The sequence below is a fragment of the Eptatretus burgeri genome, chromosome 1, assembly GCF_056783735.1.
Source record: "Eptatretus burgeri isolate ZD-2024b chromosome 1, Ebu_testis_v1, whole genome shotgun sequence".
Lineage (NCBI taxonomy): Eukaryota > Metazoa > Chordata > Myxini > Myxiniformes > Myxinidae > Eptatretus > Eptatretus burgeri.
The window spans coordinates 151,360,054-151,385,518 of record NC_140961.1 but is presented as its reverse complement, the minus strand read 5'-3'; the positions used below and the strand labels follow the sequence as shown (position 1 = coordinate 151,385,518).

Sequence of the window (25,465 nt, the reverse complement as noted above, 5' to 3'; positions counted from 1 at the left end):
TCCAACTTATTTGTAATTAAATGTATCCGCTTACTTGTTTTATTTACTTTTACCCTGGTTATTTATTCAATAAGACTTATTTGATATTTCTCACATTCTTTATGTTTCCCATTTAAATACCAAGGCTCGTTACATCTCCACTCTTTGGTTTGGTTATTTCTTGGTTCAATCATTTATAAATCAGTAAAAAGACAGCGGTTGCCTGTTAAAATTCCCAACCCAATATCTTAACACTTGCACTTATAACCATAAGTGAGACTATTGATTCAATTCTCTAAATATATATCTTTTATCATCAAAAGCTCCTCATGCTTTCTTATTTATCTCTTCTGTACATAATTGATGTTTATAACTTCTTATTGTATTCATTTTTCTGTACTCTTCCTTCTTTCAGGTTAAACAGTTGTAATAATGTTTAATGTTTATTGTTTCCTTGATTATATTTTTCTTTATTCCCTTTAGCTTCTTATCACACCTTTCAATGTTATCATTATCAATATACGTGAAAGCATAGGACTTTAATCTCAATCCGATTCATCTTTAATCTCAACACCTTCCTACGCAATTCATCTTTAAACGTAAAAATAAACTTTTTATTCTTTGATGAAAACAACATATCCCCTGACTTATAATTACTTGTATCATATATATCAATATTATCAATCATATCCTCATATACATCACTTGTCTTAATTTCTAATATAAAACTATCTGTATCCATATATAACAATGACACATTATCCCGATACTTTGATTATAAATTATTATAGTCATAGTCATACATTAACCACTTTGACAAGTCAAGAATTTATGTTCCCATATAAATAGGTTTATCCATTTCAATACTCTCTTTTTCAAATGAATAGTTCAAAAATTCTCTGAAAACACCTCCGCTCACTCAAAACTTGGTCAATTAATTAACTTTGAAGCGTGTTTCCAAGATGGACCAAGTCTTATGTTTTGTCAATTCCTAACATTTTCCATAGTCTTTCCAAATACAGAATTTTTCATTAATTTATAAAAGGGTTTCTCAAAATCTGTTTTTGCTTCTGTTCTCCTTTTTGTATTAAAATCAATATACTTCTTTAACCAATGACTTTGTTTAAATTTCAAAATCCTATGAATTTTCCTCACTCTCAACACAGCAGATAAATATTGTCTCAAGTTACTTTGATGCAAAACATAAATTTCTTTATCATTTAATGTAGTATGTAGTTTTTCTGTAGATTTAGCTTCAATATTAAATGACTGTTGGTAATCACTTAGCAATTCTTTTCTTGGACTTACTTTATCAGGGGTATAAGGGAGGTCTTTATGTTTGTTATGAAGTTCTTCTGGATATTTTAAATCAACCTCAAAATAATATACAACTTCAGCTTCATCCAATTATTTTTGAGAGGAGAAAACAATGTCTTGTAAAACTTTTTCATAATGCTTTTCTTTAACGCATTTAACTTTTCCATATGGTAAAGATTGAGACATAGCCCACCCATACAAATTGTTAGCATCAAAATACATCAGGTATGAGTTGTCCTCATTCTTATTACAATGAAAAATAAATTTGGTATTTGCTTTAGCATATCTCATGGAACATACTTGAGATATTCCTCCTCATATAGCCTTCTCTATCATTAAAGTCATATAATTTCAATATCACCGATTAATTCCAAATTCTGTTTTGTCATTTTTAACATAGCACTCCATGCCAAACCCACGGCTGTATAAAAGTGAGCGGGGTCTAATCCATAATAATTTTTATAATGACAGACTGTTCTAAAAGTTTCAAACACATCAGCCAATAACAATACATCAGTTTTAAGATACAAATCATGATATTCTCAAAGATTCTTTACATTAAACTTCTCCCAAACATTTTTAGCTTGTGTATAATCTCTATCGGTAATATGACTTTAATTCAACTTGCAATATAAACTTTCCCGTGAAGGAAGTTGTGTTTCTTTAAACTTCTCAAATGAATCCATGAAGTCATATGATATATTCCCTTTTATGATAAGAGATCAAACTCTTCTTGATTTGAGAAATGTGATTTAAGATCTGGTAAGGTTTTAATATTTGATGCAAAGTTAGACAATGGACTTGCCAGAAACTTGTTTGTGTCAAGAAATATGATATAGGTTATGGGGGATGCATGAATTGTTTTGTGAATGAGATGTATTTTTGATCTATTAGGAATGGCAGAAATATCCCCAGATGTCTTTGAAAGTTCATTTATAAATCGATGTGTGTCATGGTGAGCGTTGTTGTGAAGAAAGACAGGAATAAAGTTTAGGGGCTTGTAATTAAGATTACAACGGGAATGAGCTGGACCTCTATATTTTCCAGTAAGATGACAATGATCCCGCACTTTGACCTCTCCCTCAATTTTCTCCTCACAAATATAACAGATACTGTACTTTCCAAATTCCTTTTTCTCTCCCTTTGTTTATGAGATTGGCTTATAGGTTTTATCCATTATTTCTCATAGTCTAATTCAGTCTTTTTCCAATTGTCTGACAAACTCCTCTGAGGCATGTTCTCCTCTATAAATTTCTAACTTTTATTTATCGCCAACAAATGATTTGATATAATAACAGAAACCACAAGGAGTATGTTTTTGATATTTATTTGTGTGTGATTCATTTGGTTTTGGAGAAACAGTATCTATCTTTTCAAGGATACTTTCAAAATCAGCATATATCAGTAGGGAAAGAATACTGGTTCTGGCTCACTTTTCCCCATGTAAATGAATGGGGGATTTTCAGCCATGAAATTTTTCTTTTTTTTCCCCTAAAAAATAAATCCCCTTTTTAGCCCAAGGTATATTTATTTGTCTCCCCTTTTAACCTGGAGCCTGGTGTTGGCTTAGTTGTTAGGGTGGCGGCTTGGGATCCCAGGGTCCTGAGTTCAAATCCCGTTGGCTGCTGAATTAACACCAGGGGGTTGACTCAGCCTGCCATCCTTCCGAGGTCGGCGAAATGAGTGCCAGTGTACTGGTCCCGGTGTATGCCCCGGTTAGAATAGGTGTACCATATCCCTGTGTGTCGTAAGAGGCGACCAGGGTTGGTGTCAGGAAGGGCATCCGGCCATAAAACATTGCCTCAAGAAAAAGCCAAACCCCTGCACAGCAGGGAAAAATGGCTGTAAAAACGGTCATTTTTTTATTTCCCTTTTTAACCTAGGGGCTCTCTATTCAAATAACCCATACAACAAGATAAAGATTTGTTAAAGGTGATTCTAAAGAAATATCTGAAACGTCTAAGCCTCGGGGCACTCTTTATCAAATAACCAATGCATATTGTTTAGCTCACTCATTGAACCTATAAACATTTGTTCATTCTCAAATTCCTTCAATAGTTTAATTTTCTTTGCACAATAATCCCCATCTAAAATATTGAAAAACAAAACATTTGAATCTTTATATTTTTTAAGATACCCCTTTTGTGCCATTACGAAATGATAAACTTCTCTTAATGATCTCATCTGGCCACCGCCCGAGTTGAAAATCATTTTTGTACATAAACCATGCCATAAAAAAGTTTTGTTTCAAATGTTTTCAGTTCATGCCGTGAAAATGAGGAAGTGTTTTTTTTTTGACACGGTCGTGCTGTGTGAATGAGGAAGTGGTTTTAGACAGTCATGCTGTGAAAAAATAGGAACTATTCTGTGAGACAAGGTCTCGTGTTTATATTTTATCTCAGAACACGAACTGAAAACATTTGAATCAAAACTTTTATGGCGTGGTTTATGTCCAAAAACGATTTGCAACTCGGGCGGTGGCCAGATGAGATCATTGAGAAGCTTGTCATTTCCTGTGCCCACACCCAATGATTAAGCAATCTCCTCATCGTTGCTTTATAAGCGGTTCGCCAGACAAAGTTTCTGCCAGACGGGATTTTCATTTTTACAACTGAGGCATGGACGATATTTCTTCCGATGAAGCCAACAGCCCACTACAGAGTTGGTAAGTTTGTGTATGCTTTTCTCTTTGAACGATGAAGCAAATGATTATTAATTAAATCATGATAATTCTGATATATATATATATATATTTTTTCCCTGACAGGGCATTGGAAGAAATTGAGTTCACATATCACGACGTGGTTCATGAAATTAATACTCTTATTGAAGAGATCAATGATTTTAGAAGAGAATTGAAAGACATTTTCAATGAGTGGCATGAAGTCTTATCACGTCCTCTCATCTCGAAGGAATTAAACCAATGGTGAGACACGTGTGTGTGCCTCTCTCTCTGTCTGTCTTTCTACCTACCTCTCTCTGCTCTTATTGAAGAGGCCAATGATTTATAATGACTGGTCTCTGATCTCGAATGAATTAAACCAATGGTGAGGCACGTGTGTGTGTGTCTATGTGTGTGTGTGTGTGTGTGTGTGTGTGTGTGTGTGTGTGTGTGTGTGTGTGTGTGTGTGTGTGTGTGTGTGTGTGTGTGTGTGTTGCTTTCCCTGTCTGTCTCTTCATCTATACCCTTGACTTATTATTTTTTTTTTTTCAGCACTATCGCACAACATCAGCTGTTGAAGCAATCTTGTACAACACATGATTTTCTGGAGGTAAATATTTCTGAATTATTATTAATATCACTCGTACAACACATGATTTTCTGGAGGTAAATATTTCTGAATTATTATTAATATCACTCTCTCTTTAGAATGTCGCCTTATGTTGGTTGCATCATTAGTTTGGACGTGGTTTTGTCAGTACACTGGAATTCATTTTATTGACCTTGAAAGGATGACAGGCTCCTGGTGTGTTAATTCAGTGGTCAACGAGGCTTATTCATATTACCATGTAATTATCTTTATAGAACCTAATTATTATCCACTTTTTGTTTCAAAACAGAATATGGTGTCTGAGTTTCGAAATCACAAGGCATCTGAAGAAGATTGCTGGGAAAGATTGTACATTCTCGCAAATGAATATTTAATATTTTCAATATTAATAAATTATATTTGTTTTGTTTACAATTACTTGATTCTGAATTACAAGAAAAGAATAAAAGAGATGTAAAGGGGGGGTTGGGGGGAGGGGGTAGGTGCGCTCCTTCAATGACCCATCACCCCCTCATCCCATCCCTCCTCCCCATGTGTGTGTGTGGGGAAGGGTGGGGGTGGGATGAGGGAGGTGGTGGGTCAAAGGTGGGGGCGCACAGGGGGGATGAGGGGGGGGTGGGGCTTGTGTGGGCGGGGCTTGTGTGGGCGGGGCTTCGGTGGGGGCTTGTGTGGGAGGGGCTTGCGTGGGTGGGGCTTGTGTGGGTTGGGTTGGTGTGTGTGGGGGTTTATGTGGGTGGAGCTTGTGAGGGAGGGGTTTATGTGTGTAGAGTTTTTGTGTGGAGCTTGTGTAGGCAGGGCTTATGTGGGAGGGGTTTATGTGGGCAGGGTTTATATGGGCAGGGGTGTTTGTGGGTGGAGCATGTGTGGGAGGGGTGAATGTGGATGAGGCTCCTGTGGATGAGGTATGTGTGGCTAAATGGATGGGTGGAGAGATGGGGTGATGGGTGTATGAGTGGTGCTTGTGTGGATGGGTGGATAATTTTTTAATTAAATAAACATGTTGTGTGTGTGGGGAACTAATTAACTAATCACTAATTATGTGAATATGATGAATATGGGTGGAGCTTGTGTGGGGTTTGTGTGTGTGGAGCTTGTGTGGAGTTTTTGTGTGGAGGTTGTGTGGAGCTTGTGTGGGGGTTGTGTGGGGTTTGTGTGGGCGGGGCTTCGGTGGGAGGGGCGTGTGTGGGCGGAGTCAAAAAGGGGCGTAGTCAAAAATTTCAATTTATTGGAGCTTGAGGGGAAGTGTGTGTTGGGTCTTGTGTGGGGTTTGTGTGGGCGGGGCTTGTGTGGGCGGGGGCTTGTGTGGGTGGAGCCAAAAAGGGGCGGAGTCAAAAAATTTCAATTTATCTTTGTCTTTTGTAATTCCTGTGAATAAAATGAACCTAAAATCTCTTCCCCTTCCAAATCATATATCTTATAAGTCCAAGGAACCGTATCTATTACATCAACAATTTTAAAAAGCTCGTTGGTCCATCTTTTCGTATAACCTTTTTCAAAATGAGATTTCCACCTATATATTCTTACGATATCACCAACTTTGAACTTAGGTTTTCTGACATTAATCTCTTTTTCATATTTTAATTTTGTAAATGTTTCTGATGGCTTCATATTTGTTGACGTGTGAATCGTGTCATTGTACTTATCCACAATATCTTGAATAAAAGATGACCATTGTTGTGAACCGAGTTGTGTGAATTTTTTATATAGTCTCTCTTTTAAGGTACGATTAAAACGTTCAACAACAACTGCCTTCCCTTCATTAAAGGTACTGTATAATGTAATACTGTTATTTTTTAGAAAATTCATAAATGTCTTGTTATAAAACTCCCTACCCTCATCAGTCCACAATTTTTTAGGTTTTCTCTTACTTTTATTAAATATCTGTTGGAAGGCTAACATAAGAGTATTACCTGTTTTGTTTTTTAATGGTACAACCCACGCATATCTACTCCTCAAATCAATAACGGTTAAAGCATACTTGTACCCCTTATCATTATTGAGTTCAATCAAATCAGCAGACCAGATATAATCTACTTCCTTGGAATAAACTTTCCTTCTCTGAAACTTTGTGAATATTGGTTTATGTAATTCATCAGCTAATTGCTCTTCAGTCTTAATGGCATCATTAGAGCCTATAAGTTTTTGAATTTCCAAGTCCAAGTTTCAATTTAGCACTGATCATCTTCTTCACAATGAACCGATCAACTTTTTCTCTCAAGGTTGGATTTTGTATCAGAGACAAATTATACAACATTTCTCTATCGGCTTCATGCTTTTCTTCCAACGTTGTGGTATTCCCATAATCAATATCGTGTCTCATGCACACTTCATCAACTCTATTGATAGGCCGACTCCAGGATTTAGGATTGTCTGCCTCATCTAATCTTTTATCCAAGTTTGTGCCTGGGCCACAGAAAGAATACCCTGGAAGATGTAATTCCTGGTATTCCAGTAGTTGTAAATTTACTTCCTGATAAAAACTTTTGGATATCTCCTCCTAGTTTGTGTTGGGAGATAAATTGATTTTTTTTTTGAACCACACACCGAACATATACCTTTTTGTATAACCCTGTTATTTTTACTTTTAATATATGAAATATTTTTAGTATTAGTTTTCTTTTTACATTTGAGACAATAACTCATTTATTTATGAGAAAAATTCCTTCAGAGTGCAAAAACCTTTTTAGTTTCCAACATGCACATTTGAATCTTGATTTTTAAAACATAAAGAATCCTTAGAAATGCCTTCACTCTCTCCCCCATTTATTTAAGAAAAAAATGAAAAACTTGAATTAAAATCCATATCTTGTCGATGTCAATAGTCTTGTCGAAAGTATTGCAAATAGACTTACCAATTCTTTGTTTTCCTCCTCGGTGGGTTGAGTTATTTTCTGTAATACCCTTAATCTTTTTTAATCTCACTGGTTTCCATATTTTGATATTTATTTTGTCTCGCTCTTTCCTCCCTCTCCTCCTTCTCTCTCTTCTCTTTTTCCTCCTTCTCTTTCTTCTCCCTCTCCTCCCTCTCCTTCTCTTTCTTCCCCTCTCCTCCCTCTCTCTCTTCTCTCTCTCCTCCCTCTCTCTCTTCTCTCTTTCCTCCCTCTCCTCCTTCTCTCTCTTCTCTTTTTCCTCCTTCTCTTTCTTCTCCCTCTTCTCCTTTTCCTCCTCTTCCCTCTCTTCTTCAACTCCTTCCTCATCCCTTACTATCCTTGAATCGCTTACACCCCATAGAATATTATACATATATTCATCAGGATTTCTTGTTATTCCTGTATCCAAAATATTTTTTTTACAACAGGAAACCAATAAAATTTCTTTTGAATTTCTAAAAGAGCCTTACCTTTTCTTAACTTTATAATTTTTTCATTATTTAACATTCTAATTAAATCTAAAGTTGTCGGTTTATCAACATCAGCATAATGCCAATCTTTTATTGAAAATACCTCATTCTTATGTTGTAGAACATATTTATTAAAATACCGAATACCCTTTTCTTGAAGGTATGCTTGGACACAGAAATGATAATTTTCTTGAAGCCTTCTTGCTGTCATTTATGTATTAGAAATATATGTTAGAATAATATTATGGCACGAAACACCTCCCCATCTTCCCATAGTTAAATCATTTTGTATTTCCTTACTTATTATATATAATCCTGTTTTTTCTGTTTTCATGAGATAAACAAGGGCAAAACCATTATTATATTTACCCTTATTAAATTCTTTTATTTGTTGTTAACAAATCGTGGCTCCACAAAACTCATTCTCGATACCAAGTGGATAATATTCTTCCTTACGAGACTGATTTAATTGTTCCAGGTCTTCGAGGTTAATTTTAAATGACCAATTATACCCTAAATCATTCATATCATACCCCCATTGTTCTATTCTCATACAAACGATACGCCCTTCTTTATAAAAATTTATTTTAATTCGAACTGTGAATTCTGTATGACCTGGAGATAATATCAACACTTCTGTATCTTTAGAATACACAGCCGTTTTATTTAAGTATATATATTGTGATAAATCGCTTAATCTCACCAAGTCATTCGCGTCAGTCGGGCTTGGATAATTTTTTAATTTATAAGCATTTTTCATGTTAATATTTTTGTTTATATTATATTTATGTCGTTCAGCCTGTGCCTTTGTGTAATAATTTGATAAATCAATATCCAGTTCTTGAGATACACCAAAGATAGAACCATCTTTACCAACATAAGTCATTTATATTAAATATATTAAAAATATATTTAAATATATATATAAAATATATATATTTAAATATATATATATTTAAATATATATAAATATATTTAAATATATATATAAAATATATATATAAAAAATATATTTAAATATATAATAAAAATATATTTAAAAATATATATAAAAAAAAAAAAAATAAAAAAAAAAAAGATTAAAAATAATATCATAAAATTTTTTATTTTTGTTGAGTTGAAATAACACATATAGACATAATTGACCACAACACTTGGAATTTAATTCTTGGACTTGAAATGTTTGATAAACACCATTCTGTAAGAATTTTATGACTTCAAAAGGTGGTGGAAGACCAAAACTATCAAAATAATATTTGTCTTGACTATTAAAAATACAAACCCAATGAGAACCGTTCCCATCATTATCTTCTAAGTTCATAATAATATTCTTTGTATGTTTCGACACATTTGTTAATTCATCTCTCATACAAATAACCACATTATGAATTTTTAATTTCTTACAATATTTGGCAAGTTGTAAATGTGATGTTGTATTCTTTCCAAATTCTTTCAACCACTCATCAATGCTCATTTATTTATTAGAAAGATATAATCCATTACCTCTTTTCGTTAATTTTACACCTGCTTGTGCTATAGAAGAAAGCATATCTCCAACTAACAATCTCGCTTTATCAGGCAGACCTTCAAGTTTTTCAGCAAAATCTACAATTACACCACTTCCACTAATTTGTTTCTCCAACTCTTTGTTATGTCTTTCCAATTCTTTTGAGCCTGGAGTTGAGCCTTCCTTTCGTTGGCAGTTTTGACCGCTGTTGAAATACCACCCGTCAATGCTCCAACCGCACTTAAACCAGCAAATAAAGGAATTAGAAATGGGAGAAATCCTCCACTCGTCTCTCTTATTGAATATTTTTTCAACATTGGTTTTGTCATTTTAATTTTAAGTGAGCCAGTGTCATTCAAGATTTTAACCTGTTCTCTTGTGAGCAAAACATCAATTCTTACTGCTCCTTTTCTCTGAATTGTATTAACGTTAATCGTACAAGGCTTTTGATTTTGAACACAAGATGATAGTTTATGAAGATTGATTTGATTAACATATACCCCAGTTGGTACTTTGCCACTCATTTATTTAACAAAAAATTATGTGAGACTAATCATCACACCATTATCTGTATTAATCTGCAATTCTGTTTCTTCCAAAAGCAAACAATATGTATCAACTTCTTCACTCTCTCCTCTTTCAATGTATAGGGAAGTATCCACTCGATTAGACTTTATAGTTTCTTTTTGAGCGCTCAGGTCAAACGTATAGATTGTATACAAACTTTTAAATGCTGTCATATCCAAAATAGGTTCTTTATTTCCATTACTTTCACACACCTTTTGGTAAGACTTGTATGCTTCAGCAAAATCATTTTTTCCCAATTAATTTCCAATCTATCTCGTGGATAAAATGTTCCATCTAGAGAAACGCGAAGTTGTTTCACCTTAGCATTATCACTCAATGCATTATTCTTATCAGTCGCAGTATCACCATCTGGCTTTTTAAAAATCATCCACAGATATCGTGGCTTTCCTTCCAGAACACCCAAATTCCACGTGTAAGTAGTTTGATTGAGTTTAACGTGTTGACATCTTCTTTTGAGGTATGATACACTGAGTGGTTTCTTTGAGTTAAGTCTTCGATTCAACATCTCTTCTGTTTTAAGATTAGGAGTATATTCACTGATATACCAACTCATCTCCTCAATTACAAATTTATTCTGATCACCAAAAGCATTACCAACACCAAAAAGCAATCGATTTTCATTATCATTCCTTTGTAGTTGAAATCTAATTTTAAGGCCATACAGAACTTTATCATGATCACAAAATCCAAATATACCTTTAAGAGGAACTGCCACAGTAAAACTATTTTCTGCTTTTGTATCATCATTATACATTCCTTTCCTTTGAGTATACCCAGGGTCTGTGTTTGTTCCCGTTGACATATCAGGAATAAAACCTTCGACAGACCCCTTTCCCATTCTATCACTGAATGTATAGAGTGTAAATTTTATCATTTCAGATACAGCAGAGACATAATCAACCGCTTCAACTTCTTGTGTTCCAATATACAAACGCACACTATCAAACATTTTCCAGAAGAAATCATTTACAAGTGTAGCGTTTGTGTTATTCCCAGCCTTAGTGAATTTAAATTTACACAACAAGAAACTTTCGGAGAGATTCAAATAGGTTTGTTGATTATTTATTTCAAAACTTTTTGTACCATTCGTATTCCAGTCTGTTCCAGTTATTGCATTTACCTTGAAGTAATCTTCTTTTTTAGTGGAGTTTGAGATAATAATAGTATCATCCAAATCATAGATACTATCAATTGCTTCCATACTTGTATTTATTTAGGAAAAAAAGATGTTAAAACTTTTGAAACCCTGATCCAAGTATTTGAATTATTTTCTGTCGTTCTTGGGGGGACAACTGAGTTTTGCCTTTCTTAATTTCTTTTATTGCTTGTAATTTATGAGATTCCTTCTGAGCATCTTTTATACTCTTTACGGCACCTGCTACATTTCCCACAGCAGAAGCAGTTGAACCAATTAGATCTTTATGTTTAAGAATAGTTGAACCAATACCCATGAGAGTATCAATTATCCCATCTCCTCTAAATTGATGTCCAACACCCCTTTGTCTCTTAGGTTTATAGTATCCTCTACCAAGATACATACCTTCACCCTTGTAGTATGGGGAAAGGAACATCCCATCCCCTGTAATTATTTTATATTTTCCCAACTCGTGTTTCCTCAAAATAACCATCGTATTTATTTATTGGAAAACTTCACGTAGGTGAATTCTGATGGATATAACTTCTCCATTAAAAGAAATCACACGATTATCTTGGTCGGTTATCCTAAAATTTACTCTGTGTATGGTTTTTCCTGACACAGGTAGATAAACCAAATTTTTGGGTTCCATATTGAATTTATAACCAATTGGGGTTGAGTATGCGCTGAATGAAAATATTGTATTTGTTTTTTTCCCATCATTATAAGCACCATCAATCAAATCACAGTGAATTAACACCGAATTTATTCCTGAGGATATTTGAATGACATTATCACTGTAAAACGTCCCATTAGTTTCAATCTTTTTGAGGAGAAACCCAATAACTCTCTAAATGAATTATCAATTGTGAAATCAACCTTGTAGTTATTTTTAACTTTAATCGTTGATTTTGAAGTATGTTTTTGAATGTTTATAACAATATTTTTTGGTTCATCACCCTGTTCTTTCATAAGACGAGCAATTTCGAAAGATATTTGAGAAATCTCATATGCTCCGGGTGAGACTGTTATCGTTTTGTATCCACTTCCTGGATTATAACTAAACTTGTCATTTTTCTCGGTTATATTAAATAAGGTATTATAAGTTTCCATGGACAATAAAGATGCCTCATATTCTTTTGTTGTGTCAAGTTGTAGTGGGTATGGGAATGAAGATGTGTGGTCGCTTGTTGTGAAATTGAAACTAAGGATTGTGCTTCTCATCTTATTTAATATGAGATAAAATGTCTTTATATTGATATTTATTAATTATTTTCATGTTCATCAACTGGTCTAAAATGGCTGATGCTTCATTAAAACAATTGTTATTTCCAGCCTTCTTACTGCCTAACAACAATAACAGTCTATTAACTAATTGCGATGGGTCATTTGGAAGAAAACTAACACCTGAACCAAGGATACTTAAAGCCTGAATAATGTGTTTCTCCTTCTCATTCTTCCTACTTTTACCAGAAAGAATAACCTTATAATTTAGAGTGTTCAGCAGATCAATATATACTCTATCATCATTATTTTCCATATCCAATGGTTTATCAATATACTTTGATTCATCCCTCACAGTTGAACCTTGTCTTCCATCTTTTGTGAGAAGAAACATTAATCTTGGAGTTAGTTTAACAGGTAGTTGAGCAGAACCCAAGAACCTTAATTCATCATTAAATATCAATACCTTTTCTTGAACAAGATGAAATATTGCTGATTGTTCTGTTGGAATGAGTCCTGCTTTGGTTTTTGAATCCTCTGAATATTCATTGTTTTGAAGAGCATTCACAATATAATCAGGGGGTCGATTAATCTCTTCCAGTTGTTGAAATAAACCTTCATCATCATATTCTAATTCTCCTAAATGCTCTAATTCTTCCTCCGTCATTTGACTGAAATCTTTTAACATTTGAAGTTTTTTAGGAGTATATTCTACCGTGGGAACTGTGGAAACATCTTTCATTTTTCCTTGGGAAGTTTTTAAAAGTGGTTTAAAAAATTTCTCTTGTTTTCTTTCAAATGCTTCTTCGCCCGTTAGTTTCTGTCTGCGTTTCTTCTTTATGTCTTCCTGCTGTTTTACAACTTTTGAAACCAACTCTTGATGTTCCCTAAATCTTCTTGCTCTTTCTTTCGCATCCATTTATTTATTGAAAAATATCATTTAATATCTCATCTTGTTTCACAACAATATATTTATATTTTTCAGTCGTGTGTTTCATGTAATCCCCAAATTCCTTTTTACTACATAATGTAGAACAATTGTCTCTCCAAAAATTGTTTATATCTATTGAATTTAACTTGAATAAAATAAAAGTATTAGCATTGTTTCTGATGGAACGACGAGGAAGCTGAAAGTACGATTGACTAAGATAAATACAATTACAAGAAGAATGTCTCCCTCTTGTGTAGTAGCTGTCCATTACCGTTTGGTTTCTCTCATTAACACAATCATCAAAGATAACGAGGTTCTTTTTGGATTTATCCAAATCTTGGGGAGACGGTATATCATCCGTATTATCACTCAGAATACAAGTTATCGGTTTTGATTTCTTTTTACATCTCTGTGTATCACAAAATAGTTGTATTATATCTTCAATGTTAAAATCATTTAGGTTTTTTTGAAGTTTAAATAAACCGATTATATCTTCTTTTTGAAGACCAGCATTAAAACCTTGTGAGAGTAGTTGATACTCTGGTTGAAAACTCGACTTTGTGAAAATTATTAAATTATCATAATCTAAAAAGTTGGGAGTGAGGAGCATCTTTCAAAGTAAGCAGGTTTTTCCACATCCACTTGAACCAACTATGAGGCATCTTAATGAATTTGGGAGATTTTTATGGTTGTCAAATTTTATCTTATTTTCCCAAATAGGTAAAAAATCATTCATTTATATATTTGGAAAACAGGTTATTTAATTTATTCTTGGCTTTTTTCGAAATTCTATATTTTATCCTAAGTTCAGGTTTAATTTCAAGATAATCCATTATTTTATTTATGCAATATCTTGTGTTGATATTTCCCTGAAAATCACATCCATGAATAAGATATGACAACAATCCTTTGAACATTTCTCTAATACGTTCAGTTTCTTCCCTTGTAAGGAAAGGTGTGTTCTCACCCTCGTACTTTACATTCATTTCTCGAATCAATCTTGTAAAGTAATTCATTTTTGGTGTAAATCTAAAAGAATTATTTTCCTTTTTATATTTTTGATTATAATTAATTAGAAGATAATCACAGAATATACATTGTTTATAGGCTTTTGACTCTGTGTTTAATCCCCGTCTTTCACACGCAGGACAATTCTCAAATTTGTCATATGGAGAATCATGGAATTCAAGAGGCTCAAAATCGAGTAAACTATTCATATTTATAAAGTAAAACTTTACTTAAACTGAAATTCATCTTCGATATCATCTTCGATACTTTCAGAATCATCTATACTTTCATAACTATCATTTGAACACAAACTCTCGGTGTCATAACTATCGTTTGAATGCAAACTCTCGGTATCATAATCACTCTCATAATCTTCAAAATCTTCAGTTGAATATTGGCTCATTTAATTAGTAGAAAAAACATTACCATCGATATCGATATACATTTTTTCATTAACAGATTCAACTGCTACATTTTTTTATATTAAAGGTAATTTTAAAATGATCCTTAACTACAATTGAACGAAATGTCATTTCACCTGATATATTAACATCCTTTATTTCATCAGGATTTATATCTTTAGGGTTGTTGAAAAAAATACAAATTTCTCCTTGCATATTACAGATGGTCTTATCTTTTCTTTCTAAAGCTTCATCCATAAGGTTTTTATTTTTTGATACCTTTTCTTGTTTCATTGCTTTTTCTAGTTTTGAATATATTGCCAGAAGGAGAGGAGAAACTTTTGTTAGAGATACCTTAATTGATGTTCTTCCAGGTATACTAAAAGCCCTTCCACTGAAGTAAATTGAAGAACTCTTAATATCCACCATAATTGTTTTTATCCAATAGTTGTTATATTTATCTTTGTTCAATTTTACATCCTTGACATATTTCTCAGCATCTTTAACAAATGAAGAGATTGATTGAAACTTGTCTTTTGTGTCTTGAAACATTGTATTTATTAAGTGAAAAAGTTGGAGGATAAAATGGTTTTAAGCACAGATTCACCTGTAAAATAAACGAAATTTTCATCAAGAAAATTTTAGTTTAAGCACAGATTCACCTGTAAAATAAACGAAATTTTCATCAAGAAAATTTTAGTTTAAGCACAGATTCACCTGTAAAATAAACGAAATTTTCACCAAGAAAATTTTAGTTTAAGCACAGATTCACCTGTAAAATAAACGAAATTTTCATCAAGAAAATTTTAGTTTAAGCACAGATTCACCTGTAAAATAAACGAAATTTTCATCAAGAAATTTTTAGTTTAAGCAAAGTTTTATTATATAAATATGGTGAATACAACATACTGCGATGTTTGTAATCACGAATATAAACATTATAGAAAACACCTCCGAACCAACAAACACACATTTAATCTATTTCACAAAATATCCCCTCTTGAGTTGGAAAGAAAACATTGTGATACCTGCTCAAAGGATGTTTTGAAGAGTAGTTATAATAGGCATCTTCAATCACAAAAACACAAGAAAAATGAGTTTAAAGTAAAGGGAGACTATTATATTGAAAACACTGATGGGGCATTTAAAGGGCATATAAAAATAAGGATTTTTCAATTTGGAGAACCCGGTCCATCATCAATAATTGAATCAATTGAAATAGTGAAACCTGATGTTGAAAAATTTATTAAAAAACATTAAAAGAAATGAAAACTTTAAAGTTTTATATGGGAGTGAAAATGAATATGAAAAGACAAGATGAAGAACAAACTCCTTATATGAGGTCAGATCTTCATTTTATAACATCATTTCAAGATTTTTTGAATAGTGGGGTTTATGAAGAACTATCAAGACAAGAGGAGGATGTTGATAATACAGTGGTAGGAAGTGGATTCAATATTAAAAAAATCATCTTTTTAGATGTACACATTCTAAAATCAAACCCTCTTAAAGCTTCTTCTTATATTGAATTACCAAAAGAAATAAAACGAAAGAAGGCAGTTGTTAATATTAAGAATAATGATAATAAATGTTTTCTCTGGTCTGTTCTTGCTCACTTACATCCACCAAAATGTAATTCAGAAAGAGTAAAACAATATATGAAATATGAGAATACCTTGGACATTAAAGATTTTAATTTCCCAATGCCACTAACAGCTATTCCTAAATTTGAGAAAAAGAATAATCTTTCTATTAATGTATATGGATTAACGGATACAAACAAAGTTCAAATATTAAAAATTTCAAACAACTTTAAAAATGAAGAAACACACATTGATCTTTTATATTTTAGTGTTGGAAATAATTCACATTACACATACATCAATAATTTATCAAGATTAATCTCTTCTCAGGTATTCAGAACAGCAAACAAAATATATCCTTGTAAGCGATGTCTTAATTCATTTCATACAAAAGAACGATTAGAACAACATTCAAAATATTGTAGTAATCATAAATCAGCTGTAATTACAATGCCTAAACCTGGTGAAAAGATTTCTTTTGAAGATTATAATAAATCTATCATGCACCCATTTGTGATATACGCTGATTTTGAATGTATCCTTAAAAGATAAATACTGCTTCTCCTAATCCAAAAGAACCATATACAAATAAATATCAAAAACATATTCCTTGTGGTTTCTGTTATTATATCAAATCATCTGTTGGAGAAAAGTATAATAAACTTGAACAGTATAGTGGAAAAAATGCTTCACAAGAGTTTGTAAAACGATTAGAAAAGGATTGTATAAGACTAAGTAAATTAATGAAAGAAACAAATGAACCGATGAAATTAACCATAGAAGAAAAATTAGAATTTAGAAAGAACAATATCTGTCATATTTGTGAGGAGGAAATTGAGGAGTCTAAAGTTAGGGATCATTGCCATCTTACTGGTAAATATAGAGGCCCCGCTCATTCCTGTTGTAATCTTAATTATAAATTACCTTCTTTTATTCCAGTCTTTCTTCACAACAGCGCCAACTATGATACACATCTATTTATAAATGAACTTTCAAAAACACCAGGGAATGTTTCTGCCATAACAAACACAAGTCAAAAGTATATTTCATTTACAAAAATGATATTCACAAAACCTATAACTCGTATTCGGTTTCTTGATTCTTACAAGTTTATGGGAACACCACTAGCCAACCTCGCATCAAATCTAAGCTCCACGGGCTCTTTTCCAAATCTTAATTCATTCTTTCCAAAAGAGGAAATTCTAACTAAAGAGGAAATTCAGATTAAAGAGAGAATTCAAAGTAAAGAGGAAATTCTAATTAATGAGGAAATGAATGAAGAAATTCTTACTGAAGATGAAATTCTAATTATACAGAAAATTCGAACAAAGAATGAAATTCTAACTAAAGAGGAAATTCTGATTATAGATGAAATTCTGATTAAAGAGGGAATTCTAACTAGAGAGGAAATTGAAACAAGGAATGAAATTCAAAGTAAAGAGAAAATTCTTACAAGTAAGGGAATTTATCCTTATGGTTATGTGGATTCATTTATGAGATTTAAAGAAACACAACTTCCTTCAAAAGAAAGTTTCTATAATAACCTTTATGAAGAAGAGATAAGTGATAAGGAATATAAACACGCACAAGAAATTTGGAAAATATTTAAGATAAAGAACCTTGGAGAATATCATGATTTGTATCTAAAAACAGATGTTTTATTGTTAGCTGATGTGTTTGAAGCTTTTAGATCACTCTGTCATAATAAAAATTGTTATGGATTAGATCCTGCCCACTATTTCACAGCTCCTGGTTTAGCTTGGAGTGCAATGTTGAAAATGACAAAACAAGATATAGATTTAGTCAGTGATGTAGATATGCTTTTGATGATTGAGAAGTCTAAGAGAGGTGGAATATCACAAGTATGTTCAAAAAGATATGCTAAAGCAAATAATAAATATCTTCCAAATTATGAGAGTGAAAAAGATAGTAATTATTTGATGTACTTTGATGCTAATAATTTGTATGGATGGGCAATGTCTCAATCTCTGCCTTATGGTAAATTAGAGTGGGTGGAAGAAAAGGATTATGAAAAGGCTTTGATGAATATTGTTATTTCTTCTCAAGAGAAATTGAATGACAAAGAAGAAGGTTATTATTTTGAAGTTGATTTGAAGTACCCGAGTGATCTTCATAATAAGCATAAAGACCTTCCTTTTGCATGTGAGAAAGAAACCCCAAAGAAAGAATGGTTCAGTGATTATCATAAAAGTTTTAATATTAAAGGCAAATCAACAGAAAAGTTATTAACAACATTCTATGATAAAGAGGGATATGTTTTGCATCAAAGGAACTTGAGACAATATTTATCTGCTGGGTTGAGAGTAGCTAAAATTCATAGAGTTTTAAAATTTAAACAAAGTCCTTGGATGAAAAAGTATATTAAATTCAATACAGATATGAGAACAAATACAAAAGTAAAATTTGAGGGGAATTCTATAAATTGATGAATAATGCTGTCTTTGGAAAGACAATGGAGAATGTTAGAAACAGGCAAAACATTAGATTTGCAACATCTTGGAAAGAAGCTTCTCGATTGATAAATAAACCAAGTTTTGAGAGAGAAGAGGTTTTTTCAGAGAACTTTTCTGCGATTCATATGAAAAAGGAAAGTATTGTCATGGATAAACCAATTTATATTGGAACAGCAGTTCTTGATTTATCAAAGATATTGATGTATGATTATTTGTATAATGATTAAAAGAAAGAGTATGGTGAAAATGCTTCATTGTTGTATATGGACACTGATAGTTTTATTCTAGATATAAAAACTGACGATGTTTATAAAGATATGAAGAAAAACATTGGGGTATATGATACAAGTAATTTTAGTAAGAAGAGTGAGTTATTTTCAAAAAAGAATGAAAAGGTTATTGGCAAGTTTAAGGATGAGTTGGGTGGAAAAGTAATGAGTGAGTTTATTGGATTGAGAGCAAAGGCATATGCTTATAAGTATGGTGATCAGATTGATAAAAGGTTAAAGGGAATAAAGAAATATGTAATAAAGAAATCAATAACTTTTAGAAATTATTATAATTGTTTGATGAATAAGAAAGAAGAATATAGGAAAATGAATACAATAAGAAGTTATAAACATAAGATATATAGTGAAGAAGTAAATAAAAAGGCATTAGGAGCCTTTGATGATAAGAGATTTATTTTAGATAATGGAATAGATTGTGTTCCATATGGATATTGTATGATAGAGTGTATAAAATAGATTGTGTTCCATATGGGTATTGTATGATAGAGTGAATAGAATAGATTGTGTTCCATATGGACACAAGTTTTAACGATGGGAAGATGGGTTGGGGTTTTTAAGGGCTACCGCTGGTTTATCACAATATATAAATGGTCGAACCAAGTATTAGTCAAACTAAAGAGTGGAGAAAATCTCAGTCTTGGTATATAAATGGAAAACATAATGAATGTGAAAAATATCAAATAAGTCTTATTGAAAAAATATCTAAAACAAAGGTAAATAAAACAAATATGCGAATCAATTTAAAAACCAATAAGTTAGAGGATGTAAAGAAAATAATAAATATGTTTGAATGGACTGAAAAATTTGATGGTTATCAATTGAACAATGGAAAAATAATTTACTACAATATCAAAATGATATGCAACTCAGGAGGTGGTCAGATGAGATCATTAAGAAAAGTTTATCATTTCGTAATGGCACAAAAGGGGTATCTTAAAAAATATAAAGATTCAAATGTTTTGTTTTTCAATATTTTAGATGGGGATTATTGTGCAAAGAAAATTAAACTATTGAAGGAATTTGAGAATGAACAAATGTTTATAGGTTCAATGAGTGAGCTAAACAATATGCATTGGTTATTTGATAAAGAGTGTCCCGTGGCTTAGGCGTTTCAGATATTTCTTTCGAATCACCTTTAACAAATCTTTATCTTGTTGTATGGGTTATTTGAATAGAGAGCCCCTAGGTTAAAAGGGGAAATAAAAAAATGACCGTTTTTACAGCCATTTTTCCCTGCTGTGCAGGGGTTTGGCTTTTTCTTGAGGCAATGTTTTATGGCCGGATGCCCTTCCTGACACCAACCCTGGTCGCCTCTTACGACACACAGGGATATGGTACACCTATTCTAACCGGGGCATACACCGGGACCAGTACACTGGCACTCATTTCGCCGACCTCGGAAGGATGGCAGGCTGAGTCAACCCCCTGGTGTTAATTCAGCAGCCAACGGGATTTGAACTCAGGACCCTGGGATCCCAAGCCGCCACCCTAACAACTAAGCCAACACCAGGCTCCAGGTTAAAAGGGGAGACAAATAAATATACCTTGGGCTAAAAAGGGGATTTATTTTTTAGGGGAAAAAAAAAGAAAAATTTCATGGCTGAAAATCCCCCATTCATTTACATGGGGAAAAGTGAGCCAGAACCAGTATTCTTTCCCTACTTATATCGTAAAGGGGTGTTTTAAAGATTTGTAAAAATCTTTGACTGATATGTTTGAACCTGCTTTTGGTAAATTAATTACGGTTGATTTGTCATTACTGCAATATTTTGAATGCTGATTTAATTGTTCTTTTATATGAAAGGAGTTGAAACATCTCTTACAAGATAGTTTTTACATTTTCTCTTGTGCAGTTGTGATGTGGTTAATCTTTATAAATTTTTGATGAAAGCATAATGTGATTTTTTTCCTTTGAAGTAAAGTAGAGAAGGTCATTGTGTGTTTCATCATTTTTATAATTGTTTGAAATTTTTAATATCTGAACTTTGTTTGTATTTTATTAATCCATATACATTAACAGATAGATTATTCATTTTTTCAAATTTAGGAATATCTCTCAATGACATTGGAAACTTTAAATCTTTAACATTTAATGTATTCTCGTATTTCATATAATGTTAAACCCTTTCAGGATTCCATTGTGGAGGATGTAAGTGAGTAAGAACAGACCATAGAAAACATTTATTATCTTTGTTTTGAATATTAACAACCGCTTTCTTAAGTTTTATCTCTTTTGATAAATCAATATAAGAAGAAGCTTAAAGAGGATCTGACTTTAAGATGTGGATATCTAAAAAGATTATTTTTGAAATTGCAAATCCTCTACCTGCTACAGTGTTATCAACATCTTGTTCTTGTCTCTGGAGTTCATCATAAACATCACATCTTACAAAATCTTGAAATGAAAAGTGAGGGTTCTCCTCATAGAGGGAGTAGAGTAGTTTCATCACGTTCTCTTCCCACATTCAATTTTCCTCCCATATAAAACTTTAAAGTTTTCATTTCACTTCATGTGTTTTTAATTAACCTCCGCCATCTTCGAAGATGGATGGAGGTCACTGTTTTCACCCCTTTCTTTTTGTTTGTTTGTTTGTTTGTGAACAGTATTACGGAAAAACTCCTTGACGAATTTCGTCGAAACTTGGTGGTTTGGGGGGGGGGGGTAGGTATGGTCCAAGGATCATGCCATTAAATTTTGGACTTGGTCCCCCCCCAAAAAAAAAATTGTTAGAGAATTTTTTTTTTTTTTTTGCATCTCTACATGTTTTAATTGATTTCTAACCCCCCTCCCCCAAATTTTTTTATCCCCCCCCAAAAAAATGGAGAAATCTTTTTTTTTGCATTTCTACATTTTAAGTGATTTCCAACCCCTCCCCCCAAAAAAAAAAAAAATTGTTACCCCCCAAAAAAAATTGTTAGAGAATTTTTTTGTATTTCTACATGTTTTAAGTGATTTCCAACCCCCCAAAAAAAATTGTTACCCCCCTAAAAAATTTGTTAGAGAAAAATATTTTTTTTGCATATCTACATATTTTAAGTGATTTCCAACCCCCCGAAAAAATTGTTTGAGAAATTTTTTTTTTTTGCATTTTTACATGTTTTAAGTGATTTGCACCCCCCCAAAAAAGAAAAATTGTTACCCCCTGCCCAAAGAAAATAAAAAATTTTTTTTTCATTTTTACATGTTTTAAGTCATTTCCAACCCCCCCCCAAAAAAAAAATTGTTAGAGAAAAAAACATTTTTGCAATTTCTTTTCAACAAAATTTCGATTTTTTTTTTCTTTTGCATTTTTACATGTTTTAAGTGATTTCCAACCCCCCCCCCAAAAAAAAAAAATGTTAGAGAAAAGAACTATAACTCTGTCAGCACTTTTGACATCATATTTAATGAATAAAGGGGCAGTCACACCTTGACTATTTAGCCAACCTATGCTGATTTATGAAAAATTTGCCTAATACGCTGGCACACGTCAAATACGTTATGGGTAGGTTTTGTATACATTAAGAGCACGTTGAAAAACACTGTCATAAGTCATAGTACGCAGGCTTTAATCGTTGAACTTTGTGGTTTTTCTCAACTTTTCGTATGCTTAAAATTTTACGACGTACTCGGCGTTTGGCTCACACGTTCCACTACGCTGGCCATAAGGTTTAGGCACGTTATGCGATCGTTGACACACGTTATTTATGTTACTCATATGTGGAAACACGTTGCGGTAACAGTTGCATACCCGAAACTTATTCATAAACTCAAGGTAACGTTTTATAAGCACGCTACACGAACGTTGTTCACAGCTCGCAAAGCGCTACGAGAAAGTTTCTCATACATCAAAACACATCAAAGTAATGTTTATTGAACCCGTGACGTATTTATAATCTACGAGTAACGTGCTTGGGAATTAGTTGTAGAGCATGTCCTAAGAAGAAATATGTATGTAGACGTATTTGACGTCTTCAGGAAGACAATATAACTGACTGAACACGTTGCTAACAAACAGCTGACGTAGAATCACGTATTCACATAATTTGGGGAATTGGTATATAAAAAGGGCCTTCACACGAGGAACCCATTCTTTTTTTTAGACTTCGTGGTGAGTACATGTTGATGTCATTCCGAGAGGTGGAGGACACAGCAAAACTGAGATGACAATACCTACCTGTCCTCGAACATCAACGTGACCTCATCGAGTTGACACTGCATCGGTTACATGCCAATAGAGCCGGGAGAAGAAGACGTGAATGGAGGAGAAGGAACTGGGTCAGACAATGGATCGGGAGGCGACGCCATTACGGCATATATGACCAGCTCATGGTGGAACTCTGGAACGAGGACCATGCATCCTTCATGAACTTCCTGCGAATGTCTCCAGCGATGTTCGACGAGCTGCTCACCAGAGTGGGTCCAAGGATAACCAAGCATTATTATGAAATCATTTCAATAGTCCAGTGGAAGCGATTTAACTCGTGGCTGTGGACGCCTAAAACACGATAAGCAATCGTTGCTATAACTCATCTATAAGTTATCGAAGCGTTCTGTGTTCATTAATAGTACATTATGCATTTGTCAAAGTCTTTTTTAATAACTTCAATAGTAAAACAAAGAAATATTTCATCTTTGGAATGAGGAAAAAAAGTAGCCCTTTCAGAACATCGAACAATGGTGCAAAGTATTCTCCTATTCGTTGATGCAACGAGGATCCATCATCCCCCACAGCCTCCACATCACGCTCACATACTACTACTGACATGGACATACAGCTACTACCCCCCCAAATAATGCTAATGCTACTACCACTACTACTACTACTACTACTACTACTACTACTACTACTATTACTGTCACGCACACCTACTACTAGTAATAGTACTGCTACTATTGAAACTACCGGCGTTCATGTCTACTCACCATGGAGTCTGAAACATTGATGGGTTTTTATTGTGAAGCCCATTTGTATATACCAATTCCCCTAAACGCTGCCAATACGCCAGTACACGGTCGAAGTAAGTTAGAAACACTTTCAGTAAGTTCTATGGTTGTCCGGAAGACGTCAATTTAATTTGTCTACATACGACAATGTGCGTTTTACATACATTACAAATAGGTTCATAGCATGTTACTCAAAGGTTAGAAGCACGTTTTACTTTGGTTCAAAACATGCTACTCAAAGGGAAAACGCACGTTATTCTTACGTTCATAGCATGCCAGTCATTGGTTCAAGGCCAGTTATACATTGTTTCAATGCACATTACTCATAGTTTCCAAGCTCGTTAAACATAGGCTTAGCTGACGCTACTCATTTGTTCAAAGCACATTACTCTTCGATTAGAAATTTGGTTTCAAGTATGTTGGCCATTACCTTGACATGCTTCGACTTATGAGTAACCTCCAAGTAACGCGTGATCGCCGTGTTTAAACGATCGCGGAACGTGCTTGGAACAGATTCCAACACATGCGAAACGTGTGAGCCTTACCTCGAGTACATCTTAAAATTTTCAGCATGCTAGAAATTTCACGACGTACCAAACGGACGAGGTAATATGCCAGCGTACTTCAATGATTTCCAGCATACTCTAAACATATACACTACTTACCTGTAGCGTATCTGACGTGTGCCTAGCGTTGAAAACACATTTTTCATAGAATGGCATACGCTGGCAAAATCGTCAAGGTGTGACTGCGATGTTGACAATTCAAATTCACAGGCAGTTTTGATTTCAATCGGCGTCCGGCAAGTTCTTAACTGGCTACGCCACAAGTTCGCCGGCGATACGTATAGCATGCAAAGGGTAAGTTAAACTTTCCTTTGTCATAGGTTTTGAACGCCAACCACAAGGTAAGCATTCGTTGGAAAAGTTATGTATCACACAACGAAACGTTCTGTGCCCGTTACTAATATGTTATGCAAACGATCAACACGTTATGAATATGCCAAAAACTTTAAAAAAAAAACATCAAAATTTCAGCGTACGCCAGCGTTTTACATACATTTTTATACGTTGCCATTGCTGCCTAAAACGTCAAGGTGTGGCAGGGCCCTAAGATATAAGGTTCACTTGAGTGACCCTGAAGTATTGGCGGCGGACGTGTTGCACTCTCCCGAGTGCTTCCCCTCTAGTTTTATTTATCTTAGTCAATCATACTTTCAACTCCTTCATCGCCCAATAAGTAACAATGCTAATACTTTTATTTTATTCAAGTTAAATTCAATAGATATATACAATTTTTGTGGAGACATTTATTCTACATTATGTAGTAAAAAGGAATTTGGGGATTATATGAAGTACACGACTGAAAAATATAAATATAATTTTGTGAAACAAGATGAGATATATAGAGATATATTTTTTATTTTATAAACAATTACATATATAAATGAAAAGTATTATTATAAAACTTGTGGGTAAATCTGCTTCTG

At 33.4% G+C, this 25,465-nt stretch overlaps 2 long non-coding RNA genes across 2 annotated transcripts in view; both read left to right on the top strand.

The window, feature by feature from the left end:
- LOC147035752 (uncharacterized) overlaps positions 1-25,465 on the top strand; it is a 207,560-nt gene that overhangs the window by 26,570 nt on the left and 155,525 nt on the right. The window lies entirely within an intron of this gene.
- On the top strand, positions 2,701-5,021 carry LOC147035755 (uncharacterized). Its single transcript, XR_015049546.1, has 3 exons — positions 2,701-4,222; positions 4,511-4,568; positions 4,858-5,021. It is a non-coding gene; the product is annotated as an uncharacterized LOC147035755 (long non-coding RNA).